Here is a 7,834-nt window from a genome sequence, read left to right as displayed (position 1 = left end):
TATATTAATACTAATTAACATTATTTAAATTCCAGAATTAAGAAATAGAAATAGCAAAAGCCACATTTTAAAACTTGAATGAACAAAAATAAGATTACATTCAAATTCATAAAACTATCTAATACCAAATAGCACTATACACTAAAAATTTCAATCACTTGAAACTTCCAACAAATAGCACCATCAAAATACATCGTGTATCATTTCTCATAAATCCTTTACAATATCCAATCATTAGCCTATCACTAGAAAAATAATTAATCCATAAAAAACACTGATATTAAACTCCCGAAAGCCACCAACATCACCTGAAAAATAGATTAACATGTTGACCACATACAATTAATCAAATTCATAATAAAGTTCACTAGTGTGTAATTGATTTAATCAGCTTTGATACCAAAGGGAAAATGAGGATAAATAGCCACAGAGGAAAAAAAATCTCATTTGACAATTGACATAATGAAGTAGTAAACCTCATGAGTTGTAAAAGAGAAATAGGAAAGGGAAAATAAGGGACATCTTCAATGCATGTATATTATATTAACTTTTTGGTTCATAAAGATGTATTAAGAGGAAAAAGGATATTCATTCAATGCCTACATCTCCGATTTGTTAATCTAATTATTCTCCTATTCCTATTGGTTAATAAGGGAGTCAATAAGATTTTAATTTAACAATATAGCAGTGACAATTAACTAGGTCTTCATTAAGAGTTGTTGAATTAGAAAAGATTTAAGTATAAACAAACTATTGTGCAATAGAATACATACTGAAGAGAAATATCGAACCAAGTGCAATGCCAAATACAAGAAAAGAGAATTTTTAGTCTGGCCTTCTATAGATTTCAATTCTGAATTTCTTTATGCACCAAACTGAGTATATTCCAAAGACTACAAATTAATTAATGCAAAACATCTAAAAACATAACAACTTTCCATACATAATTAAACAAAATCCACCAAAATCAAGCTAATAAAAAGAAAGGTAAAAGTTCTAAAAATCCAAAAGAGGAAATATCAGAAAATTCTGGAATCACCAGAATCTCCCCATTCTATCAACCTTAATGCCATGCTTGTAGGCTTGTGAACATTGACCCTATCCAACTCAAAGAAAGAAGACGCAAGCTAGTATTCTCATCTGGATTACATCACATTAGCATTTGAGATATTTTTACTTTAATGTTTCAAAGAGAAGAATTTTTGTTAAAGCAAGATTTTCAACAAATATGTTAAAAGGAATGCTCATTGTCCAAGGATTTAAATGGATACCGAGTATAAGTTTGTTTACAATATATTTTTTTATTTATTTTTCTTGTTAAACTACGATAAACTGAAAAATACAAGTATATCTTGATTTTAAAAATCAACCAAGACAAGAAAATAGAATGAACAACTATTCTTATAGGAAATGAATGGAAAACCTCTAAATGTAGTCATAGGTTTAGTAAGGACAGTTGGAACCATAAACAGTGGATAAGTTTCTAATGAAAATAATAAAATCCATCATCTATATAAGTTGAGAAAAAATAAATTTCATGTCAAAGATCTAAAAAATTTGAGGGAAACCTGATAGTAAACAAATATTCAATTCATAATAGTATGAATAATAAAAACATTATGTTCAATTGGAAACGTAAAGTTGCTTTGTGTTTTTGTCAGCCAGTCCTATTGTTTTTAGCAAAACAACAATCCTTAGCATTTTAATTGGTAACAAATTAGAACCAACATAAAAATAAAATTAGAAAAGATATAGAGATGTATTCTACCATTGTGCAATGCTGGTATCGTCACCGTCTATTCAATAAAGATCAATGACCCCCTTAGACAAGACATAACTCAAGTGATAGGAAAAAGAAAATTAAATAGTTGTCATGAGCTATCTTAAACTTATGCAATCAAATATTTTAAAGGCGATGCTAAAAGAAACCAATGTAAAAACATTATTACCTTGAACCATTATCACCAAAGTAGTGAAGTTAAACCACAGTGGCTTGTTGTCTACCTTTGCCTGACTACATAGGTCCTTCTGAACTAATCTAGTGTTTTTCTAACAGTTTTAACCCCTGAAAGGAAGTCATCACAAAATTCAATAATCAAGATTAATGATGAAGAATTTGACATACATAACAAAAACCCATAATTACTAACAAAAGAATTTCATAATGAAAGTTTTTTTAATAAACCTCAACAAAGCTTTGTCAAGAGAAAACATAAATTAAAAAAACGATAGAGTATAAAATAAATAGGGGAGAATAGAATAGCTAAGCCCTTTTACAGCAAGTATCAAAATGAACTAAATAACATGGCACATGTTAGCTAAAACGATAATAGAGGTTCTTTAAATTTTATTTTTTTTAAGAAAGCCACGAGTCTCTGAAGGGTCAGTAGTTCTTAGAGAAGAGCCCAAGTTTTCCAAAGTTACTGTAATAAATACACAACATGCTGAATCAAATTTTATTGGAAGAATTATTGTACAAAACCATTGCAATTAACCCCAAATTACAACCAACCAAGCCCTAGTAATTTAATTGAGAGTTAATATATAAAAAATGCAAAATTCAACACTATCACCTCGACCGATACCTAACCTGCAGGGAAGGAAACAGAAGACCATTTGTACCACAAAGCTTGCTTCGCTTTGAACCGTGACAGTGAGGTTGGGGAATCAAATTCAAGGTCACGTGCCTGTAGCCCTCCTGACTCGCTACGAAATGTGCAATTTAGGTTTCAACTCTGGTCCCCGGCTCGTTGCAATGTCCGCTAACTCAACCTTTCCTCTGAAATGTTTTTTTTAGGGTATTATTACTCAATATATGAAAAATCCAATTGAGGAACAAAAGAATAGAGAAGAACGAAATTTATTTACCTTCATCAACCGGAGCGATAGTGAGGGTTTCTTCAAAAACGATCGGTGAGTTTGAAGGATTACTTAATAGCAAAGGATTTAGGGTTTCGAGGAGAACAACAACTTCTACATGGCAAATAACAACGATTTCGAACGATTAAGGGTGTATTTTTGTCTTCTTTATTAGTGAGGGAAGAGCCTCAAATTTTGACTTAGGGTTTTTATTTTGGATTTCTCACTTGCAGCGAGGAATCTGATCTATTAAAGTTGTGCAACACTTGGAAGAAATTATTTTAGTTAAGTGTCTAGCTCATAAACGACGTAGTTTCCTCTTTGTAAATTCTATTTTGATTTTAGTTTAATTAAAAGCTTTCAATTGTTGCAATAAATTAATGAATTGACGTCATTTTTTTGTTGAAACGACGTCACTTTTGTGAACAACTTAATAATAAATTAAAAATAAATCAAAATGAATAAAATATATTATTTTTTTATTATAGCTTGTGACAGAAATTTAGTTTGTCACATAAGTATCATGTAGTTGTGATACATAAAAACTTTGTCAAATGTCTATCATACATTCTTGATAAATAACTAATTTTCTATTATCTATCATAAAAAATCTGTTATAGTAAGTCATTTTTCTAGTAGTGAGATAATTGATGATTCTTATAATAACGCACTACTTGGAGTAGTGGAAATTAAGGGATAAGGCATTATGAGAATTGATAAAATAATAGTAGCACATAAGTTTTTCTAATATGTTATTTGGAGATACTCTATTTAATTGCATCTTAAATAATTAACTAATTTCTCATATAATGAGTCACTTAAGTATTCAAGCTATAGGTAAAGTTACTTCAAAATTCAAAATTCAAAATTCAGAGTTCAAATAAGCAAATAAAGCATGTGTTTAATGTTAAATGAATGGCTAAGATAGTGGCTGGATTCTAAAACCACAAACTTGAAAATTTTGAATTCCTAAGCGTCATAGAAGTTGATAAAGATACATCCTAAATTTTGATTTGGATTATCCTTTTTATGATATCACTTTTGAGTTAAGAATTGAGTATAGGTTAGATTTACTAAAAAATCTTGATTCTAGTATGAACAAACACCTAATGAGACCAGATAACTCAATTCAATGGAATAATTGAAAAAGAATCCTATATCGTCTTTTAGAGATTGAAAGGAATTTCTTAACAATTATTTCATATTGTGGTGATAAGTTAGGATTGTGTGTATAGAGCTGTCACTCTAAATGCTAAGGAACTATAGATAAAAGCAATTATTAATAGATAAAGTCATTAAATGACAATTATGTCCGAGTCATAGTTGGTCAATTGTTGAATAAACCATTACAAACAATAAGGTTGTGCATGTGTAAAGCGATAGGCATAAGTACAATATGGATTGTTAAAAGTTATATCTAAGGAGTTTAAATTAGAAAGAAACTTTTGGCTAAGAGGTTTCTCTAAGGCAATTATTTCTAGTCAACTTTCACATGCATTCATCGTCATATCAATAGATGTAATAAATGTATCTCAGTAGAAAATAAGAGGAAGAAATATATATATGGAACAAATACTAGGTGTTGTTGCTAAAGCTTTTAAATGCATAGTTGCATGCTCGAAATAATGTTGCCAAAACTTTTAAGCTCATAGTTTACTTGCTCAAAAGAATTTTATTAAAGATTTTGAGTGCGTAGACTGTATGCTCAGAAGGCTTTTGTGAAAGACCTTAAGCACATAGTCGGCTTGCTCTAAAAAGTCTATATATCTATATTATCTATGACATTCTCTTAAAAATGGAATCTTAATTTTCATCAAGCCTTATTTATTTACAAATATTGGATGATTTAAGATACCCAATGCATTTATACATGTAGATGATATTTTTAGATGACTAGAAATTAAAAAAAAAAAAGAAGAAAGATCTTGTCAAAACCATTGGTATTGATTATCCAATGAAATATGGGCGAAGCTACTTATATTTCAGGAATTTAAATATAAATAGAATCCTATAAGAAACTTTTAACAATATCATAAGAGTTATATTTAGATTAGAAACATTCTTAAAAGATTCAAAATGATAAATTGAAAGCTAAATAGATACTCTTGTAGATATGAAAATTGTATGGCCTTGAAGAGTCATTTACAAAAAAAAAATAAAATGTCTAGTGTTCTTTATTTCAATGCCAATAATGGTCTCAGGTACACTGAGGTGCACAACACTTGATATGTGCTATGAGATTGGCAAGAAATACTAATCGAATCCTACATAAAGCATTGAGTTTGTTAAAGAGGTATTTAGCATACTTTTATCGCACTGTGAACTACACTTTGTATCTATGGGAAATTTGCGCTTGGATACCAACAAGTATGGCAATCTAGATGAGTGAAATTTAACCTCAAGATAATTGCACATTTCTTAGGAAAACATTAGTGCTATTACATGCGATATTAAGATAATAAACATGCATGGCTTTGTCCATAACGAGGATATTTCTATACGGATATTTTGTTTAGTAATCTTTATAATATCTTGAGATTGTCATAAGTACTTAGAGACTAATGATTGGAAATGATAAACCAAACAAAAAGGTTTTACATATAGAGGACATTTATGTACCATATTGATAAACAAAATATTGCAGTTTTATAATATATTTGCATACACAATATGGTATAGATCAATAGAAATATGTGAGTAGAGATGTTTAGTGGTACAAGCTTGACCTATTATCGATTTGCAGGCTTATTTTCATATATTAAGAATGTCATTGCTAGATATTCTTATAACACCAAATTGTTAACAATGAAGTACCCAATTAGTACTTAAAATGTGTAGTTAGCATAACCACATATATCAAGTTGTAAAAAGATATGTCATCAGGTTAAGACCAGCTATCTTACACGAGAGGTCGCCTCAATTGCTATAGCAGCAAGCTGGGATGAGACATATAGAATTACAAAACAATTAGATATGTGGTATATTGTAAGCTTATTAAAATTCAAGCCAAGCACTTTTAGTGGCGACTAAACAACAATATGTACAGTGAATAATTAGACATATGCTCTTTATTAAAATATAATTCATTATAACTGTGATTCATATCATGCACGCTTATTATGGTCAATAGGGAAAATGAGTGAAGAAAAAACTTAATGAATCCTTACTTCCTCATTATGTAAGTTCCTTCGAGGTAACAATGAACCTTGGTTGGTATCCTTAGTCACCGTCAACTATATTTTGAGGTAAAAGATTAATGTCTGCTACTTTAGAATGTTATTTATGGCTTTGATGTTATGTTGCTTGTGAAAAATATCTAAGAAAGCAATTGGTTTAGAATTTTCAAAATATGAGTAGAATCAAAAGATTTTTTTTTCTTACATCTGACTAGTGTATTCACCAGTCGCCCAGTAGTAATCCATATAGAGATAGTTACAATTGTGGATATATAGAGCTTATTGAGTCAAGCATATATTTACTAAGGGATAAACTATACTTATATTGAAGTAATAAAAATAAAATCTAGGATATATAAAGAACAAATTTTCTAATCTCTTGCATTTGTTTACAATTAATATTTCTTAATATTTTTGCTCCAACTTGTTGTTCATAGGTTACATGTTGCATTTGCCTATATGATATTATATTTAAGGCTTCAAACCTTATTACTCTCGTTACTTTGTTTATAGTGTCACTTATCACGTGCGAGAGAGATGTTGGAATTGGCGCCCCATAATAGGCTAGATTGGCGCTTCTATATCAACATACCTATCGTATCTAAAATTAGTAGCTAAGAGGATTTTCTTCTTTAATTATGATTATCCTCCAACCATAAGCATACAGTGGCATGAAAATTTTCCATGAGATTATCTTCTATCTCTACAGTGACATAACCTCACTGTGATCCGCTTTTGTAATTAGATATCAAAATTTACACTTCTAGATCTCCCACTAATTTTATGTTGAATATGAATGAAAATCAACAGTTAGTTTATTAGAATAAAATAAACCCAAATAAATAGTTCTACAAAGATAAGGAAAAATATGTTTAACACCATCCTAATGTTGTCTAGTTAGTTTAAAACTAAATATGTCTAGTCTAGTACATTGGGCTAAATACATTAGAGCGACATTCAACTATGGTAATTTAGGACTAAGTACTTGTTCATCATCCTTTTTGGGACAAAATAGGTCTTTATTAGTATAAGAATTAGACTCTCATTAGGGTACTTAATGGGTAAGCTTTACTCATATTGAAACATTTCAATATCTTTTTAGTATACGATGGAAAAAGATACGATGAGACATGTGCTCGGTCTATATCTCTAAATAGTATCTAGTTGTTTCTCAAAATCTTTCATTTTAAACTCTTTTTTTCAAATAATCATTAGTCTTTTGGAAATATCTGAGAATTGCAATTAAATTCATATCTTCAACATAGACTGCTATGATAGCAAGTCAAGATTTGAGCTTATTTATAAATATGCAAGGAAAAATAAGATCATTTACCACTACAAAAAAAGTGGTTTATATGTCCGTTGTTTTGCCATCACATATGACCTCTTGTGACCTCTTTGAGATGGCAGGTAGCGCTGACATATATGAGCCTCCTAGAGTTTATATTACCGGTGACATGGCATCACAAAGTGTCTTTTGTGACTGTGAACCTACCACCACGAAAGATAGAATGGGTCACTATATTTTATGATGTCTTTAAGCAATCACATAAATAACTAAAATTGAAACCTACAAATAGAGCTTTAAGTAGTCACATAAACAATTAAAATTGAAACATGTCAGAAACCTTTAAGTAATCACACACACTAGTAGAAAAATGGCCTTCTTTGATACTATTTCGGTATCAGTAACGGTTTTTAGTGACACCGATTTTAGTGTCACTGATCACGGTGCAAGAAATTTTCTGACACATTTTTTGTATCAACGATTCCACGACACCTTAGTATCAAAGAAATGC

The 7,834-nt window shown here is 29.9% G+C and overlaps 1 long non-coding RNA gene across 1 annotated transcript; it reads right to left on the bottom strand.

Annotated features, from left to right (window-relative positions):
* Positions 1-286: 286 nt before the first annotated feature.
* Positions 287-2,945, bottom strand: LOC112100358. Its single transcript, XR_002906706.1, has 3 exons — positions 2,869-2,945; positions 1,950-2,065; positions 287-308 (listed from the first exon to the last, which is right to left on the bottom strand). It is a non-coding gene; the product is annotated as an uncharacterized LOC112100358 (long non-coding RNA).
* Between the last annotated feature and the right edge of the window lie 4,889 nt (positions 2,946-7,834).

Source organism: Citrus clementina, unplaced genomic scaffold (genome assembly GCF_000493195.1).
Source record: "Citrus clementina cultivar Clemenules unplaced genomic scaffold, Citrus_clementina_v1.0 scaffold_3, whole genome shotgun sequence".
Taxonomy (NCBI): domain Eukaryota; kingdom Viridiplantae; phylum Streptophyta; class Magnoliopsida; order Sapindales; family Rutaceae; genus Citrus; species Citrus x clementina.
This window is presented reverse-complemented; position numbering and strand designations above follow the sequence as displayed.